Source organism: Chamaea fasciata, unplaced genomic scaffold, assembly GCF_029207755.1.
Source record: "Chamaea fasciata isolate MVZ Bird 193981 ecotype frontalis unplaced genomic scaffold, bChaFas1.0.hap1 SCAF_1, whole genome shotgun sequence".
Taxonomy (NCBI): domain Eukaryota; kingdom Metazoa; phylum Chordata; class Aves; order Passeriformes; family Sylviidae; genus Chamaea; species Chamaea fasciata.
The window spans coordinates 90,671,874-90,691,547 of NW_027094086.1; the positions used below are offsets into that span (position 1 = coordinate 90,671,874).

A 19,674-nucleotide genomic window follows, 5' to 3' on the forward strand; every position below is an offset into this window, starting at 1 on the left:
GAGCAAGAGTGCAGGTCACTTTCCATGGTTATTTCATGTCATGGCTGCTCCCTGGGTCCCTGGTGCCCTCGGATCCCTTCTCGTAGTGTGAGTGTACCTCTGTGTGTGTTTTGGGGAGAAGTCTCCCTGAGGAGCCGGGGCTGGAACGGGGATGCTCTGAGCCGAGAGACAACATCCTAGTGCGAGGATGCAGTCGAGGTGAGGGCGGCGAGGCGCCCTCCCAACCTCCGGCCGGGCTGGGCGGTGCCGGGGGCTGGCAGCAGGCGGAGGAGGAGGAAAAGGCCAGGATATTCCTGAATGAACGGCTCGCTCCTCACCCCACACCTCCGCCCGGCTCCCGCCTCCCTCCCGCCACTCGCCGGTGTCTCTTCGAGGCGCAGCCAGTTTCTATAGCGACGGCGCTGATCGCGGCTCTTCCGAGTAGTAACAAAGCCGCCCGCCCGCCCGCTGCCGCGCCGGGGCTGCGGGGGGAAGCGGCTGCCGCTCCCGAGGACACCCCGACAGGTACGGAGCGAGCGAGGGGATGCCCGGCCGCCGCCGCCCGCCCCGGCCAGGGGCTGCTGCCGCCGGGGGCCGCCTGCAGCAGGGACAGGGGCTCCCCGCGGGTCCAGCGGCGGCCGCCGGGGAGATGGGGAGGCGTCCGTCCGTCCGTCCGTCCGTCCGTCCGTCCTTCCGTGCGCTCGCGCCTGTGGCGGGCGATGGACAGTGGGGAGGGCTGCGGGAGGGCTGCCGCAGGTGCGCCCCGGGTGCCCTTTCTCTACTTGTCCCCGGCGCGGCCGCGGGCACCGAGACGGGGCGGCTGCCCCCGGTACCCCCGGTACTGCCCTGCCGGGGCGGCGGAGGCACGGGCGGGCTCCGCGCCCCGGGTGGCAACCGGTGGGCTTGGCTCGCCCCTCTCCGCCGCGGACAGCGCTGCTCCTCGTCTCTTACGGTTACCCCTTCATAGTAATACGGATAATTTCGCTGCTGTTGTTGTTATAAAAAGAAAAAAAAAAAAAAAAAAGACCCCCCCGGAAATTTTGGGGTTGCAGAGTTTCGTTTCTTCAGCTTTATGAAGCAATGATGGATAGGGCAATAGCCTTAAAATGCACTACTTTCTTTTTTAAAAAAAATCTAAAGGCTTGGTGTTGTAGAGTAAACAAGACAATTACTGCTTGTTTTTAGGAGTAAGTGTACCGAAAGGTTTTAGGTAAAACGAGTCCGTAGCTTTCCGAGTCAGAAGGCGAAGATGGTAGAGGTAATAAACCATTGCTTATCTCGGGCAGCCAAGGTTAGGCAAAATAAGCCGTCTTCACCTCCTGAGATACTAATGTCAGAGAGTGGATGGGAAGGTCATTGGCAGGTCATTAGCCCGAGCAGTGCTTGTGGTGACTCTAATCAATAACATCCGAATGGTAGTGGCTGTGTGAATAGACATGGATTTCTGCAGAAGTTTAAAATTCAAAGGAACTTCCTGATGATAAGAGAAGGCTGACCCCGTGTGATGAGGTCCTAGGGAGCAGTCATTGCGGTTCATTGCTGATTGATTTAGGAAATAAACGAGATCCCGGGCCAAAGCAAAATTGTGCTGTGACATGTATACATCCAGCAGCCCGTTCAAGATGGGAATCTTCCTGGCTGTGAACAAGGGGAAAAAGGGAAATAGTACGTGAGATGAGGACACTGTGACTGAGGACATAGTTATTGAGTAGGTGGAAAAGAACTGACGTTTTAACTAATGTGTAATTTGAATATCAGATTATTTGAGATTGAAAACACTATCAGAACTCAAAGGTGAAGCATTGACTGGAAGAAGTTTGAGAAGTATATAAATGAAATGCTGAGTGAAGAGTGGAGTTACCAATACCATTAAGCAAATGATGTGAAAACAGTAGAAAGAGAGGATACAGCTCTTCAGCAATCATGAATACAAGTAGAAAAGAAAATGGAGACAGGCTTCTCTTGCAAGAGATGTATCAATAAAATGAAGTTTTTAATGAGTGTTGATCAAGTTTAAACTTTCCTCAATATACCATTTAAATAAGTAATATCATAACAATATGTGGAGTGGAATTCTAGTTTTTTTAGAAACCTCAGTCACAAAAAAAAAAAAGTGGAATTTCTTAGATATGTTGATTGCAGTGGTTTGCCTGGTGTTTATAAGTGCTTGTCCTTCTCTTCTTTCAAAACTGTCACAACAGTTGCTATGTTGAAAGAGTTATAACCTTCTGGATGACCTCTGTTTCTGTTTTTCATGCAACACTAGAAAGCAAAGTCTTGAGCTTATAAAATGTGTAAAAATGTAGACCTCAGGTCAGCTAAGCATGATGGAAAATAGCATTTCAAGACCACACTGTGGACTATCTGAAATTAAATGAACTTGCAGGAAATAAAAGGTCAGCTGTGTGTAATAAGGGCCTGGATACTTCTACCCCCTTGGCTGCATGGCAGAGAATGACAAGCATCAGAACTCAATATCTTGCCTTAGAAGTGAAAGGGACAAGCAAAATATTTATGGTTATGCTGCCTTGTGGCATTTTAGTCCCAAAATTGTTCCTTGTGGATTAATTGCAAACTCCACTAGACAAAGTTTATCAGCAGAAAAAATGTAGTAGTTGAGGCAGTACCAGGAAAAATGCAGTAGTTCAGTATAGATAATACACCCAATAATATAGCCTGACATGCATAAGGGCTTCTAGTGGTCAACAGTTCTAGCAATCAGATCACAGTCTCTCAGACTGTTGTTTCACATCTTTCTGGTGCTTCTCAGTCCAGACTAGGTTTATGGGAAGCCTGTTGTCAAATTTTCTTGAAAGCATCATCTAAAGCTGTGCACTCTGTGCATTAATATAAAGCCACTGCAGAAGTCTGCTTGCCACTATTCCTTTTGCTGTGTTCAGTCTGAACATTTTTATCTATATCCTGGTTCAATGACTTGCCGTTAAATATTTTTTCTGGAGATGTACATATGCTTGCTGTAGCCAGCAACTCTTTCAAGTATACAGGGACACTTATCACCTGCTGCCTGGAGGCTGTGATTTCAGTCCTCCCAGCAAGGTTGCTAAGGAGTACTAGGGATCCTTGGAGAGCAAAGCTCAGGAAATTCTCCTGTGGCCTTTGCACACACTGTGTGCTGAAGCACTGCCTGTCCGACATAAACTACTGTTCTAACAGTAATGTAGTATGGCCAGATATGTACCTTATATATCACACTGTAACATAAGATAATTGTGACTTTCTAGTAAAAACAAAATATCTGCAAGTCTGAAAGTGCTGTAATAAGCTGCAAAGAGCTCAGGCTGCTTCAAAATGTACCTGAGGTTTAAAATTCATTTACAAAAACAAATCAAGTGCAAGATGTGCAGCCTTTAACCTACTACAGCTCTACACTTTTTAAAACTAAATCCTCTGTGTTTCGTTCAAATTGTTTTTTCCTGCAGAGATGATGCAGCACAGCATTTTAGGCATAATAAATGCCATAATTCAACATACCTTTTCTTTTCCCATTTTATCTTTTCCACCATCAATGAGTGAACACATACATTCAGGAGAAGTTGAAATAACTCAGCAGCACTTTAAGTTTAGTCCAGGTAGCATGAAAACCTGAGATGTTCCAGCTTCTCTAAAGCATTGAGCAGAGACTTCAAATCCATTTAGGTTCTGTCTGGTCTCTCTTGCTATCTCCAAGAAATTAAGCCAAAGTGTTACAAAGCAGTAGTTCTCTGAAAGACTCAGGCTCACAAGTGTTTTGTAGATATATATTGCATTTTGAAAGTAACATCTATAAAGATCACCACCATTGATGGTAGTTCACAAACGGGAGAAAAAAATAGGGACAGATTGTCTTAAATCTCAGCTTTCCCCAAGCTTGGGGAATTGCCCAAGTTGTTTGCAGCAAGGCAGCCTTGTAGAAAAAAGAGGTGTGATAGTCTGGTTTTGAGAATAACTGTAAGGAAACCTGGCAGTGTATGGGGCTGTAATGAGGAAGAAGGTGGGGGCTGATGTGCAGCCCATGGTGTAGACGTAGCCCTGGAGTCAACAGGCATGGTGGGAGAGTACCTGGGACTCGTATGAGGAGTCAGGTTGAGACGGGACTTGGACTGGGACAGGCTGGTGGAGACCCAGCCAGAAAGATCTGATACTAGACTGTGCATCAGTTCCTCCCAGCGGATGGCCCAGCTCAGGGCTGAAGGCTTCTTTTAGACTCCCTTTTGAAAGCCTTCAAGGCTGTATTGGCAATATCCACGGCAGAAGGTGTTGGTCAGGAAACCCAAACCTTTCCATAATATTTTCAGGACAGGTGTTGTTCCAGGCAGGGGAACTGATCTTGGCAGGCAGCGTATGGCAAAGAAAGAAAACTCCCATTTTAGATTGATAGCCAGTCTGTACTCAGGCAGGAGATGTTCTCCTGTAAACAGAAAGAAAATATTCCCCCCTTATTAACTCACAAGCTGATCAGAGTCTGCTTGAAAAAGCATCTGACCTTGAAGCTTCTGCTGTGGAACAGCTTCTTGTGGAAATATGGCTTGACCGCTGAGGAGCTACACTGCAGGTGTTTACCAAGAACCTGCAGATGCCATTTGCCTCCCAATCCATGATGGGGAACCTGGAGTATTTCCACAGAAGTATTCTCTGTTAAAAAACAACATGCTTAAAACTCAAACTGATACTGGCTTTCCATTCTTTAAACAATTCCTACAAGTAACTCTCAAAAAAAGCTTTAAAAGGCTTACCAATGCTTCTACCAATATTGAAAATATTTATTTTATTTAGGTAGAATTTTATAAACATCTTAAACATAAATTTTGAGTAGTGTTTGAATCACCAGGTGGAGTGTTGTATAACATGTATGTAATGAGGGCTTTTATCTTCCTGTATCTTTCAGTTCACTGAATTACACTTCTATGCTGTTGAAGTGACAGCTAAATGAAAGTCAAAAAAATAAACAGTGGTGTGTTTGGTGCCAGGTTCAAATAGTACAATGACTGAATTGCAGGGCCACAGATTATACAATGAGAATAAACCAAAAAAATTCACTAAATAACTGCTGACTATACTGCGAACTTAGTGAAGCTTCCTGTGGAAGAAAATGATGAGTTATTGTATGACTAAAACTGTATTGTAATATATATATTCAGTGGAATGCTGATGTTTTGTCATGCTCCAGTACTTGGATTTGCCTTCAGTATATTACAGATATTTTACTGTGTCCACTGAATCAAACAGCACTTTTGTAGCTGATGCTTATTCCTGTAATCAAGTTTCCTCTCATTCTCTGACAAACTACACAGATTGGGCTCTTTTAATCTTTCCCTTGAAGGAGATTTATTCAGCTCCTGAATATTTTTTTGTGACTATCTCACTGTTCCTGTGAGAAACTGTTCAAAATCCTATATAGATTGTGAACATTGTGACTGTGCAAAACAGTTTAGTTTGACTCTCACCACAGCCCGAAAGGTAATGGTATCTCAGCTGTGTTTCCCTAATCACCTAAACCCTGTTGCTAAAATTCATGTTGCAAAGATCTCACACTCAGATCATTTGTCTCTGTGACTTCTCTATGTCTCTGCTCATTACAGGGGTAGTAGATGACCTTTAAAGGTACATTTCAACCAAAACTGTTCCAATCTATGATTCTGTATTCTCAGTGCAAATTAGGTATCCAGCTTACCTGAGTCGTCACAGCTTTTTCTACAGTAATCTGATACACTAACAATGCAGGTAGCAAGTATTTAAATGTTAAGGAGCTTTTTTTTGTGTGTTAATTCCTCATTTTATTTGTATCACTTGAACAAAGCTCTTAGGTGGAAGTGCTCTCTGTGCTTTTCAAGATTTTTATGTATTTCTCCTTTCTTCTCTGCCATCAGCATGGCAGATCTAGAGTTGTCTTTTCATTCTAATAGGCCTCTGAGATAAGTCCCTGATGTTTGTCCTATTAAATTCAAGGTCAACACCGTGAATAATACTTGTTAAGCAAATGGAAATGAAATATGAACTTACTCATCAGATCTATCTAAAAAGACCATAAAGGGAGAGCATCTTCTGACAATATTTACACTCAGGATGATAGGCATGGGTAGGTGCTCATTTAAAGATCAGCTAACAATGAAAAAATTCATTTCTGGCCCTCTCTGTCTTCTGAAAATTAGGAACAAGTATCTATCCAGTAATATAAAAACTGCCCTCTTTATATTGTAAGTTTTTCTTAGCCTGAAATATCAACCTTAACCTTAAAATGCCATGTCTTCCATTGGACAAAGAGAGAACAGAAAGCATACCAAGGATGAATCATCTGGTTTTGTTATCAGTCATTCAGACCCTTTGGTGATGGATGGGTGAATAGATTGAGCTTAGAGCTGTAAGCCAGCTTGGCAGCTGGCAGGTAAGTCCCTGGAAGTTCACCAAAATGCTTTCTCAAACACCACATTTCTGTTTTACCTGTGGCATTTAGTCAAATCATATCCTAGACTATAAAGTATCCTCTTAAGTCAATAGGATCACACTTAATCATACATCTTCTTTCAGTGGAACTTAAACATATAGAGGTTGTACGTGTGCTCTGGTAGGGATCTGAAGAAGGTTGCTTTTTTGGATGGGGAAATAGAGAAACAGCTCTTACAAGGCTTGGAAAGAGCAAGTCAGAACTGAAAATGAACGCCGTGCAGGTGATGTAAAGGTGAAGTAACAATATTGCATATTGACAAATCTCACAAAAATCCTAAATCAACTAAGTTGCCAGTAAATTTTGTGTCATTTGTTTCTAAAGGATTAATGAAACTTTCTTACATGATGACTGCTTTGCCCAACTATGCCACTTGACAGGCAAGTTAAAAGCATTTTATAAGCCTGGAATGGAGAAGCATTGAGTGGAGTGGTATCTCCCTTCCTACTCCTGGTATACCTCCCAAGACATCTTGTTCCTAAGTAGTGTGCTGTGCTAATGGCAGCATTTGCATTAACAAGATTCTTTTTATGCATTTATTGTAACATGGCCAAAACATCTGCTTCATGCTGAAGTGTGGTTTTCAGACTCTAAGGATAGTTCTCTGTGTGTTCATCAGTGTAAATGTAAGGCTTCAGTAATGCATATTGACACAGATTTATTAAAATACGAATTTTCATTGACTTTGCAACCGAGAGGAGGGAGGAATGGCAAAAAAACACATAGAAACTTTCTGGGGTGGCTCTCTTAAATGCAGTTTTGACATTCAGATATGGCTATGAATAGATTGAACAGCCTTCTGAACTTTATGCCCTTTTAAAAATTAAGTGGCCTGCCTATTTTCTGTTTCAGTAAAATAAAATTATTCATGAAGAGAAATGTCAGTTGTGTCAGTCTTATAATTAATTTTCAATTTTAATAACATTAACAGGATGCTTCACTCACTACTTATCATTTATACAGATAGTATAAATGACATGTAGTGCATGTGTGTGTTTGAAATTCGGTAGGTATCTTGAGAGGGTAACAGCTTTTCTTTAGTCCTAGAACACACACACGTGCATGTACACACATTTATGCGTGGTACCTTCTCAAGACAGCTAGACTATTTTAAATTATGCAAATATATGGACATGTATATTTCTATTTGCCAGACAGACCAAGGGTATAAATTGACATAACAGATACAGGTGTGGAATTCTCTGCATTCAGTGATGCAGATTACTTTACAAACACATTCATCCCTGTAACCTTTTGTTTGCCTTTTGCTCAAGGAAGAGAAACAATTTCACACAGTATGATCTGTAAAGTGCAGCTGTGGACATAATTCTATGCAGGTGTCCAAACCAGAATTATCTATCCACTGACTGTAAAATAGTAACTTATAATAAAAAATCCTACTGCATATTTCATACCTCCTCCTTTTTACTGTAATCATGCTGCACTTCTTTCATTAGCAGTATTACGTCTTTACGCTTAACTTTTCCCCTCTTTATTCCACTTACAGTCTTGTCTGTCTGCATGCAAGAAAGCCAACCTCATTGGAACAGAGATTTTTTTTTTAAGTTGTTTCATAGTGTTACCCTATATGTTTTATTTTGCTGCTCACACGTGAGCAATGTTAACCGAAGCACAGATAAAGAGCAAAAAGAGGTATGAAATAATACTATGAGAAATAGTAAATACTGGGAAATAAAAAATATACAATGATCAGCACATGGCTGTCTGTATTGAAAAGTAAGGCTCATTTCACTCCATTACTGGTGGCCCAGAGATCCTTTGATCATGTTAGAAGAGTTGCATTTGTCTGGGAATGTTTGGAGGTTTGATATGGGTCGACTTCTACCAACACTTGCTTATAAGTTTGTATATTCATAAAACTTAAAATTCAAATGTGTATGTGTGTGTTATAGTAATGCACATAGCTGATAGATTAGATTCATTATTTGCTGTTAAAACATTAGCAATAACTTTCAAGGCAAGACACAGTAACACAAATTTTGCTGGGCAAAATATAGTGTCTAAACAGATGGAAGTGCAATAAGTAGGGTATGTCAGAAAATTCCAAAGGAGGAGATGGTAGTATTTGGCATCAGTTTTGAGTTGCAGTGGATTGGAGTGGTTTGCTGTGTGTTGTGGGGGTTTTTGTTTGTTTTGGCTTGTGCTTTTTTATGGTGGGGAAGATGGATGATAAAGATCTTTCAGGAAGAAATATTAATTACAAGTGGGATTTCTGCACTGGCATGTGGATGAGAGGAAATTTCTGCCCTGGCAGTATGCCTGTTAAAATACCTAATTTTGCACTACCAGACACACTGCAATGCTTATATCAAATTTTCTAGAGAATACACTGAAGGAGTATGAAGCACTCGGACAATGGGCAAAGCCTGAAAGACTTGTAGAAAAAAAAATCAAACTGAACCCATAAATTGCAAGATCATATTGTCCTGAGAGAAGAAACAAATCTTGGGAAAGCAATTTCATTCAGCATTCATAGCACTAAGCAGGTCCAGTTCCTGTGCTGCCAGCTCTAGGACTGACGTCATCTGTCCACCATGACATACTGGGCCACTCAGACTGGCACACAAATACTGAGCAGCTGCCTCACACAAACCCAGTTGCATATATCTAGCAAAAGAAAGACTCTAGTCAGATATATGAATGGTTATTCACCCATCTGCAAAAAGAAATGCAGTGTGCTAGGCAGCAAACAGCAAGCATCATACGTTCACTGATGAGCAAAGTGATAATGGGGAAACCACAGGGAATTGTGTTGATAGGAAATGGGTAAATATTGGGGGTCTGTTCAGCTCAATCCACTGGTTCCAGGGAGGACACTTGACAAAGCTCACATCCTGCATACAGCTCCAGATGTCCATGAAACCTGGGGGGGGGTTCCCTCTGATTTTTCTGTCTGCTGCAAGTCTGAGAGAAAAGGAACTGAAGCCCTGGGTCTCTGCTCTGCTTCTCCAGAGTGCCAGCTGCCCTGGAAAGACTGAAGTTAAGTTTTTGTGTTCCTGCAGCTGGCATTTAGGCTCTGGGATATGACAGGCAAGATATGCACAGGTCACACCAGTTTTTGGGTTTCTTTCTGTTACACTGGAACCAAAAAGGGCCATTGTTAAGGAATAGACAGTACAGAAACATCTTTGATCCCCTGCCTAGACTGAGTGAATTAGCTAAATGGTGAATATCTCACACTGTGCAATCATTATTGTTCATCATTGTGACAGGCCGGAAAGAGCAAACATAATAATTAATATTCAGCATTGTGATAATGCCATTGTGTCCCAGCTTTAAATTGTTCAAACAAAGCTTCTCTTTTATTTAACTCCCTAATAATTCTGTTAAATCTTCCTTTTCTTCAGTCTTGAATCAACTTTTCAATAGAGACATCTTGTATCCTCTGGTGAAGTGGGCTTAAAGGTGGGGAATGTCTGTGTGTGTCACTCCCTTTCAAGCAGTCACTGTAGAGCACAGCTATGACTGAATTATTTTCTTCAAATATCAGATAAAATTATCCAGCTAAACATGGTTTTACATGTACATATTGTATATGTACAATGTATTGTATATTGTATATATGTAGATTAAAGTGTTAATATATTATTGTAATGTTTAAAGAAATATATTGAGCTACTTTACATGGAATCATAGAATGGTTTGGATTGGAGGGGACTTCAGAGATCGTATAGTTCCAACCCTTCTGCCAAGGTCAGGGGCATTGTCCACTAGACCAGGTGGTTCAAAGCCCCATCCAACCTGGCCTTGAATTTCTACTTATTTTTTTCTGTATTTTCAGAAATGCAGTGTTTTATTCCGGTTGAACAGCAGTCACTAGCAACAATAGTCTATCTAATATGGTCTCTTTTATGAAATGCTCATAGTGCTCATTTTCAATGTGAAAATTGCAATTTCAGCTTTTATCTATGCATTTTCCTGAATATATCATAATGGATTTATAAGTATGGAAGCATAGTGTGTAAAACAACAAACTCCCTCCATTGTAACACTTGCTGGAGTGTCAGATCTGCTTTTGAAAATCAGACTACTCAAAGACATAATAAATTATAAAGAAAAATACCTGAAAATGTGAATGTTCTTGTTAAAATATATGCATATAAATTTTATCTTTATTTGATAGTGGAGTTTTCAAGGGTGGGTGAAATAAAAGTACATTCCTCACTGTGAGTCACTGCCCGGGGGCTTTGAGAACCCTCCAGCATCAGGAGGGTTCATAGAGCTCAAATGGACAAAGGGCTTAAAAGGCCCTTCAGACCTGTTTCTACTTTTGTTGAGAATTGTAGTGGGCACCTTGGTGAGAATGGGATTTAATGGGTGTAGAAGCGAGAAGGGCCGTGAAAATGGCCCCCAGATGAGGTCATCAAGATAACAGCACACAGCTATGTGATCTTCCAAGGACACCCACTTGGGGAGACAGGTCAGTCAGTAAAGCCTGATGACTCACAGCAGTGGGTGGGAAGAATAAATTGTTTGCTGTTGCCTAAAGACAACAGAAATGCACAACCAGCAGTAGCACGTGTTTGCCAACCCAACAAGAAAGGAGGATGAGGCAAGTCCTGTTCACCATGTCATTGCAAGGACTGTATTATAATTGTATCTCCATTATCAATGCTGAACAGGCTTTTGGTTACCTATGTCTCAGTGCTTGTGAGTGCAAGGATTGGAGTGTGATCAGCACCCTCCCATTCTGTAAGATCTCACATTGAGCTCTTCTAAGTTCTTGGTACACAGTGCTGCAATTTCGAGACTTTTCAGGGTGTGAGGTTTAAGCCAGTTGATTTCCAGAGGTTCCTTCCAATGTAAACTGTTCTGTAATTCTGTCACTTGAGAGCAGGAGTATGTTCCATGAACTTCACTGCACAGGTGACAAGATTAGTATAGTATAGTTTTATGGTAATTTCTTGAATCTTACACTTTTATCTTTGTTTGTTTGAACTAACCATGTTTTGTTTTTTTAAAAAATGGGTTTGAGTCACCTAGGTACAAAAAAAAAAAAAAGCATTTCTGAGCATAAAAGTTAGTTTCAAAATAATCTTGCACTTGAAAAAAAATTCATTCAGAGTATCTTTCTGATCAGAAGGCTGTAAACCTCTGAACTTCAGGGACCTGGGATTGAAATGTCATCTTTGTTGTTGGCTGAGACAGGATCAATCACAAACAATGAGGATTATGTACCCACTTAAAAAAAAATACAGTGCCCAGACTGAACTCTCCAATTTGCAGACCTCATCTTGTCGTATTCTTTATGGTGCTAAGCTGATTGTATGAGGCTGGAGCCACAAGTAATCTCTCTCATTCAGCTCTGCTGCAATGTTGCTGGACATACAGAATGAAAGCATGTTACTCAAAATCATGCACATGTGTCAGCTCTAGTGCAGGCCAGGAGTTGTGCATTTGGTTTGCTACTTGTCTGACAAAATACGATTTCTTTAAAACCCTGAAGAATCTGTTGTGAACCCCACCAGCCTTTACCCTTAGTAGAATTCTCTGTTAAATGAACTGAGCCATTTGTCATGGTGGTGGTCTGACAATTCAAGGAGTAAATGTACAACTAAATAAAACAGCTTTCTCCTGAACTTTGCTATTTCACTGTAGCTGTTTTACTGGTATTTTCAGTATCAAAATGAATGCTACGTTTTGATCCCAAATACTTTTGTGTTCTATCATTCTATTACTATTTAACCTATTCATTCTCATCAGTGTGGTGGTAACAGAAGGTGTATTTCATCACTCCATTTCTTTTCATATTCAGATTACTACCAAATTTTTGTATCATCTCTTCTTGTAAAACACACATTTTCCTCACCTCCCACCTCTGTCTGTGCCTTAATACTTTCTTAATTTGATTTCTGTCACTTGTAACATACACTTTGTAACCTACACTTTCCTAGCTGATTTGACACTTCCATTGCTTCCCTTCGTCTTACCTAGCCCCCTTGTACCTCTTTGTGGCCATCTTCCTAAAGTGTATAGTTCTGCTTCTTTGAAATCCCCCACAGATTCACCTGGTGTTGTCTATCAAACTTGGTTTTACTCCACTCAGTCCTTCTCCCCCTGTACATGCTTCCTGCTGTGTTTCCTTAGCATGCTAAGTTAGAAAGCTGTTTCCTAAATTTTCTTCGCTTGCACTTAGCCATCTCTGTCCACTTCCTACAGCAAAGTCTTTCCAATTCATCATACTGCTGCTCTCTTTTCTCTGATTCACAACTCTCCTCTGTAAGGATCCCAAGACCCTCAGGTAAGAATCACAATGGATTTTGTTCTGTGATCAGTTTCACTCAGGCAACATCAGTAACACAATGGAATTGGGCCCAGTGGCTTTGTACAAGTATAAGCAAGAGAGAAAAGATAATGAGCATTTACTTTGAAGGTCCTTTCTTCCTCCATTTAAATCTTGCGCTTAATGATGTGGTTTTTAAGGTGTTGCTGTAAGATGCCTTATAGGCTTTAAAGACAATTATAATGTGTAGTGCTTTAGTTTGTTTCTCTTAAGTAGCTGAGGTAAAATCTTCTGGTGTGAAATGGTTAAGGATTGTTATGGATGGCGAGTGGGATCTCAAGTTCTTTCACAACCACTGGTGTAATAATTCAGTGGTTCCACCTGGTATCTTCACAGAATATAAGACACTTCTGAGACTGCAGTGTCTCATTTGGACGTGATACTGAGTCTGTGTATCAAATACTTCATTCACATAATGTTCAATCAGAAAGTCCTTCAGACTTGATATCCTGCCAATGGGGCTGCCACAATCCGTGTATTCATAAACAGTGTCCTTGAGATCTTGTCTGCTCCTTTCTGCACAACCCAGTGTATTAAAAGAACTTTATCATTTTGGGGAAGGGAACAGTATCCTGTGGTTTTTATGAATGGCTAGATGCCATCATAGTTGTTTACTGATGATGTTCCCTGGTTGGAGTTACATATTATGAAGCACAGTTGTTTCCAAGATTTAATAATGTGACAATTAAATTTATTTTCTTTTTCTGTAGCAGACCCAAGGAGAAATTAATGGTTGCTTGTGTCAGTTTTCTAATCAATTCAGTATGACTTTTGCCTTAGCAGAGATTACAGATTTAGGAACTGAATAAATGAGGCAGTAACAAATGTTAGAAATGTCAAAAAGGTGTCCTATGAAATAGCAATCAAGAAGAACATACAGTAGTAGTTTAATTCTATCAACTTTCTCCCTGTTACCCAAATAAATAAGTATTTTGCCTGAGAAAGGCCTGCATGTGCATCCTAAGAAAATGTTTGCTTCCAAGATATAATTCCTGCTGTCATTTTATAAGGTAAACTCAGTGACAAGTTTTGACAAAAAAATCCCTCAAGTAAAGTTTTTCTTAACACATCTTTAGAGCTTCAGGCTACCATAAGGAAAGCAAGAGGAAAACTACTCTTTTTTTCTCAAACAAAGGGATTTTTAAGACAAGCCGATGTGATTTGTTGACTTATTTTTAAGTGTTGCATCTTCTTTGGTTGAATCACTCTTGATTTACACAAGAGGATCTTTGTCTAATGAATTATCCATGTGCCGTGTTGCCATTTTTCTTACCCAAAGACTTGTGATCATTCTGACCGAAAAGGAGAGAATGCTTTTCTTGCTGTAGGGTACCATAAATGCATCTCTGAAAATGCTGTGCAGAGCTTTTGATTTTATGCAATTCAGTGGGATCATTGAAAGCTAGATATTTGGGCATAGACAGCATGATATACCACCGCCTTTTGCTGTGGACAAGGAGTGATTCATTAATAAGACAAAATGGGCACTAGGGCTGTCTAGTGAATCTACTTAACATAAAATTCACTATTGAAGCAGCTGCTTTTCCTTCAGTCCACCTCAGTCTTGTGATCTGCCCATACAGCAGTGTTCTGTGAAGCCCAATCAGAAACAGGATTGTCTCGGGTGAAAAATCATGAAAATTCAAGTTTTTCAAGCCTTCTACTGCAAGTCTTGTCACTTCAAACACACAAGGTGTTTATGGGCAGGAAAAAACTTTGGAAGGCATCTGTATGGAGGAGCGCTGACAGACATTGTGTGAATAGCAACATTTGCATAAACTTTTTAGTAAGTGGAGATGAAAGTCTCCATTTTCCATGGTTACTGGATATCCTCAGATATCCAGTTCAAACAGACATATCTGAGAATGAAAAGTACAACTTTTGCAGTCTTTTAGGGTATCTCCTATCACATTTCAAAGTGCAGTCTTCTGTAGCTTAACACTCTACAGTGATGGCTTACAGATAGGCAAGATATACTGGCACAGGCTGTAGACAAAGCTTAACATATTAGCACAGGATGATAGAGTGTGAAATGGTACATAAGGTTGGCTGATTCTCCTACAAGCCAGATTAATTCAGCTCATCCATGGCTACGTGCTATTATAGCTAGGTTGGCTCCAGTATGAATCCAGCTCAATTATATCAACACTGCGCTGCAGTGTAAAGTGTAGATGTACTCACTGTTGCAAAATATATCCACCACAATTACTGAGAAATGCCCCTCAGAGTGCACTTTCTTTGGGTGCACTTTCTGAAAGAGTCCTCCAGAAGCAGAGAAGGACAAACATGAACTCAGAAGCTCTCAAGTAATATTGCAGTCATTTGACTCTGGAGCAGAATTGGATTTTAATCAATTTCACGGAGAGTTCTTTCTGTCAAGAAACCAAGCCCAAGGAAAAAGGTATATTTTAATTTGCTGCAAATTATGTGGTTGGTGTTTGCAGCAATGTGAAAAAGTCAGATTCCCAGTGGATGCTGCCTTTTGCACCAATTATTCGTGCAAAAGTCGGTAACTTTCATAAACTTTGGTTTAGTAGGCTAACAAACAGCAATGTTCTGTCCTGGTTCTTCAAACATGGGGCTTTCAGTGAAAAAGTAATAGCAAAAATAAAGACTAATGCTTCTTAGCTTTTGAATAGAGAATACATCTATGTAGGATTCTTTTCCTAGGTCTTCAGTCTTTGCCGATTATATGCATTCAGCACAACGGAAATGAAAAACAGTGAAATATGTTATCCCCTAATGTCTAGGTAATTAGTTCACTTCCTAGCACGTCTTTCTAGTATCACTTTTTAGAAAAGAGACTTACACAGTGGAACATTCAGAAGCCTTATATTCACTTGCTTAAGTGAACGCAGAGCAGAGGAGATTCATTATTTAAAATAGTTTAAAGAAAGCTGTCATTTAAAACATCTGGTATTTTAAAGTGTTCCTGGTTATGTTTCTGTTCTGTCAAAAAAATATTTTCTTACTTAGTGGAAGGTATGAAATGTTTTTAATTTCCTACATTAGTCCATAAGCCTTAGCCAAGCTGCTCAATTGTGATATTATATAGAAAACTTGATATCCCTGGGAATACTTGCTGAAGAGCTGCTGTGCTGATGTTGGGATTTTTATTACACTAAGTACATTCATAACCTGTTAGTATTCTTCTTTCTAGTCTTGTAGTACATGTTGCAAAACACTTAAAACTAAAATCCCCATTGATTATTACCAGTTAAGAAAATACCAATACCTGGTCTCAGTTCTTAATTTACACTAAACTAAATTTATAGGTTAATAGGGGAGTGTTATGGCTCTCTATGAACTGTGTTGCTTTTTAAACCTTTAGAGTTACATTTTATGTACTTTCTCACTGTTTTGTGTGTGGGTTAGTTGGGGTTTTTTTCTAATTGGTTTAATATACAAGCTGTGTTTCTGAATATGTCTTGATTACTTCCAAAATTTCTGAAGCAATGCTTTCCTCTCATGCATTTTGTATTTTGAATATGCTCGACAGGCAGACTTCAAACTTGTTCATTCCGTTTAACCTTTCAACCACTGTAGTTGCAAATGACATCAAAATGCCGTAGCTCTGCTCAAAGAAGAGACAGTTGCATACCCTTCATTGAGTTTGTGAGACTTAACCAGTGTAACTCTTTTGAATGATGGGAAATTTGTCAAGTCCAAGCTGCCCTTGTCCCAGAATAGAATTATGCAGCTCTTGCTGAAACACATTTCCTCAGTGCAGATTTTCCGATTTTTGCAGGTTCATATTGATCTGATTCAGACCTGATTGGATTATCTGCTGCTGTGGCAGTGTATTTCTATCAGAAACACATGGGAGGGAGATACACTGCATTCTTAACTGGATTCTGATACATCCCATGAATAAATTGCAGCTTCTTTCTTCTCCTCTTATCCAGTCCAAAGGGCACTGTATATAGAGTCTCAGCCCATAAGGTTTCTGCCCTTCGCTTGAAATATTCTAGCAGCACTTCAACTTTTTCACTGATGGTTCAGAATGGGTAAAAAAATTACCACATTTCACTGCTAAATAACAGTTAAAGCTGAGCAATTCATATCAGTCCCCCTGAAGTTTAATTGCTTTATAAGCATTAATCTGAGTTAAGTCTCACCAGCAGAACACTCCAGTGATTCTGACATTGGTAGTGTAGCAATTTATGGAGCTCTGACAGTCCCCAATCATCCCCAGTAGCTACAAAGATACTTCCAGGCTAATAGTTAAAGCTGCTCTTGTTTCACATGTTTCCTATATTCCTTAAAAGAATAGAATAAAAGCTCTCTGTATCATTTGACACAAATTAATTTCACTCCTTCCGTCTGCTTTTTCAATGCCTGCAGTTTTATTTCATGTACCTGCATCTAGAATGGTGGGTGTGCATGCAGTAACTGCTCTTTGCATGTTGTGTATAAATCAGGTCAAATGGAATTTTTCTACAAACCTTTTGAAAGAGGGCAGTACCTGTTGCTGTCAAAATAATGTCTCCTTACTGACACTTGTCTGTTAGGATTGTTCATTTCCCATGAATGCAGTTGAAGACATACAACTTTACTGCATGTCAACCACATCTACGAAATACTGTACTTGTATAGCATCTGAGGGTTTTTGTGCTTGCTCTTTTTCAAATAAGATTTTTTTAAAAAAAATTCTTAGTTACACTGAAATTCTAGTGATGATAACTATGTTATAATAATAATAATAATAAAAATAATAATAATAATGTCAGTTGAGGTGGGCTTATATGCCAACTTTGCTCTATTGCTAAAATAAGAATAATCTTTATCCCAGAAATAACGGGTTTTAGGTGTGTGCTTTAGGGGAATGAAATTAAATATTAAAATTACACTTTATGAATCCAGTTTATAGTGTTGTTTCCTCATACCCCTCACTTTTCAAGCTATTGGGACTATTTGCAGCATCAGCTGGATCAGACTTTAGTTGCCAGTGTTTCAAAAAGTACATGATGATAGAAGACCAGGTCTGAAAATGTTGTTTGCAAATGGAAGTCTGTATTGGATTTGCATTATTTTGATGTAGAGTTTTCAAATATTCTTGTGACTGAAATAACTGCAGTTGTTTTTTACTATTTCCTTTCTGCACAGGGTAAGATGCAAATTCTGATCAGTAGTTACAGCAGAAAACCTTGTATGAAAACTAAATTTATGTAAAAAATACATAAAATCCAGTATCAGTACTGCCCTGTGTAATATCCACCCTTTTTATTTCCTGTTTGCATTATTGACATAAAATAGGCAATATAGTAAAATCTTTGTATGTAGTCATATCCTCAAAAATGTCTGAAACGGAATATACTAAGTTAAACATACTTGTATTAGGTGGATTTTTCTTAATTACAATAGAAAAAGCTTATTTTTCTATTCTGGGATTGTTTTCAGCTCCATTAGGACAAAGCTAATGCCACACTTACTTTCTATTAAATCTTTTGAAGGTTAATTGGAACTTATTATAATGCATTAAAATTATTCCCCTATGTGGAGAGAAATTTTTCACTGAATGATGTAATAGAGATAAATTTTCTGTCATTTTGTCTCACCTGGTCTCTCCCAAATTATGTAACATAGAAAATATGTGTGAAAAGAGAGAATTCTGTTATCTTTTGGGGATGTTACATTTTGAGTATGTCACAATATATCTTCTATTAGAAGCAATTTTTATTTCAAAAGCAGAAGTTATTTTCTTGTATTTCTGGACTTATTTTAATTACTTTCATTTAAGCATAGAGTAGCAAGCAGAGCAAGGATGTAGAATTCTATGGTGCTCTCTTCAAGTGTTCTGAAACTTAATACAAAATCGTATTGGCTTTTAATAGTGTCTAATATAAAGATAAATGCTAGACATATCTGTGGACCATATGATTAAATATTTATGCCTACATTAAGAAATACTGGGAAGCTTTTTATTTATTTATAATTTTGTATCTTTTCAAGTCATATTCTAGAACCAATGTCCTACAGACTGTTCAACTCTCAGAAGAGCTCCTAAAGGGCACAAGCACTAAAGCAGAGGAGCAGAACTCTACCTTATTTGATAAAGCTACCAAAATCCACCCCTACTACCAAAGAGGATAATGTCTAACCTTTCCCTGTAATAGTAGTAAGGTCATGAGTTCTGTTGTGACACACAAATTTTAACTGAGTAGATTGCTTTCTGGTTTCAGAGTTATAAAGGAAAAGCCATTAGCAGTGAGAAAACTGTGCAAGAGAAAATGCCTAACAGCCCAAGTAAGCAGGTTGTGAAAGAATTAAAAATAATTTTAAAGGAATTAATTCTGTTTAACTAGCATATTTCCAAAATTAAGTGTTACCATTTTAGATACAAATTTCAAGCAATCTCTTTTTACTTATCAATTTAATCTAATTAAGCCAGTTTAAATCAAGACAGCTAATAAAAGCTCAGATCCTTTGTCCTTTATTACTTTTATTCTTAAACAGCTACAAAGCAGCCCACAACCGTATGTCACATTGAGTAGTCACTTGGCATATTACTATATAAATAGCTCATGAATTCTATATGAGGGAAAAATTCTTCTTAAGAGATATTGGAAGAGGTTTTGTTTTTGTCTACAAGCCTAAATAATAAAACATTTTTTTCTACACCACAGTTGCAGGATTCATATCAATACTGTAGTAGCCTGTAGCTAGAAAGTACGTAATTGAGAATAGTAGGGTTTCAATAAGGGATTTACTTTGTTTTCATACCATTTTCCACTACTACCTGACACATAATGTGAGTTACTGGAATAAGAAAAAAGTATTCCAAATGATATTGTTAGTAAGAAATAGAGTCTGATGATTTCTGAATATGTACAGGCAAAGGATGCAAAAAGAGCCTGTGTCAAACACCGAATTAAGTGAACACTGTTACATTAAAATCTCCCTGCTAACTTAACAGGATGGGGAGGAGGAATAATAATAATAAAAAAGA

The 19,674-nt window shown here is 39.1% G+C and overlaps 1 protein-coding gene across 2 annotated transcripts in view; it reads left to right on the forward strand.

Moving 5' to 3' along the window:
* The first annotated feature begins 418 nt into the window (after nt 1-418).
* Nucleotides 419-19,674, forward strand: part of RNF182 (ring finger protein 182) — a 29,561-nt gene continuing 10,305 nt past the window's right edge. Inside the window, exon 1 of one of the 2 annotated variants that reach the window (XM_066187393.1) lies at nt 419-504. The gene's annotated coding sequence lies outside the window, so the exon portion shown is untranslated. Of the gene's footprint in view, nt 505-10,947; nt 10,995-19,674 lie in introns of those variants that run through there. The other variant, XM_066186742.1, reaches the window with a different exon arrangement.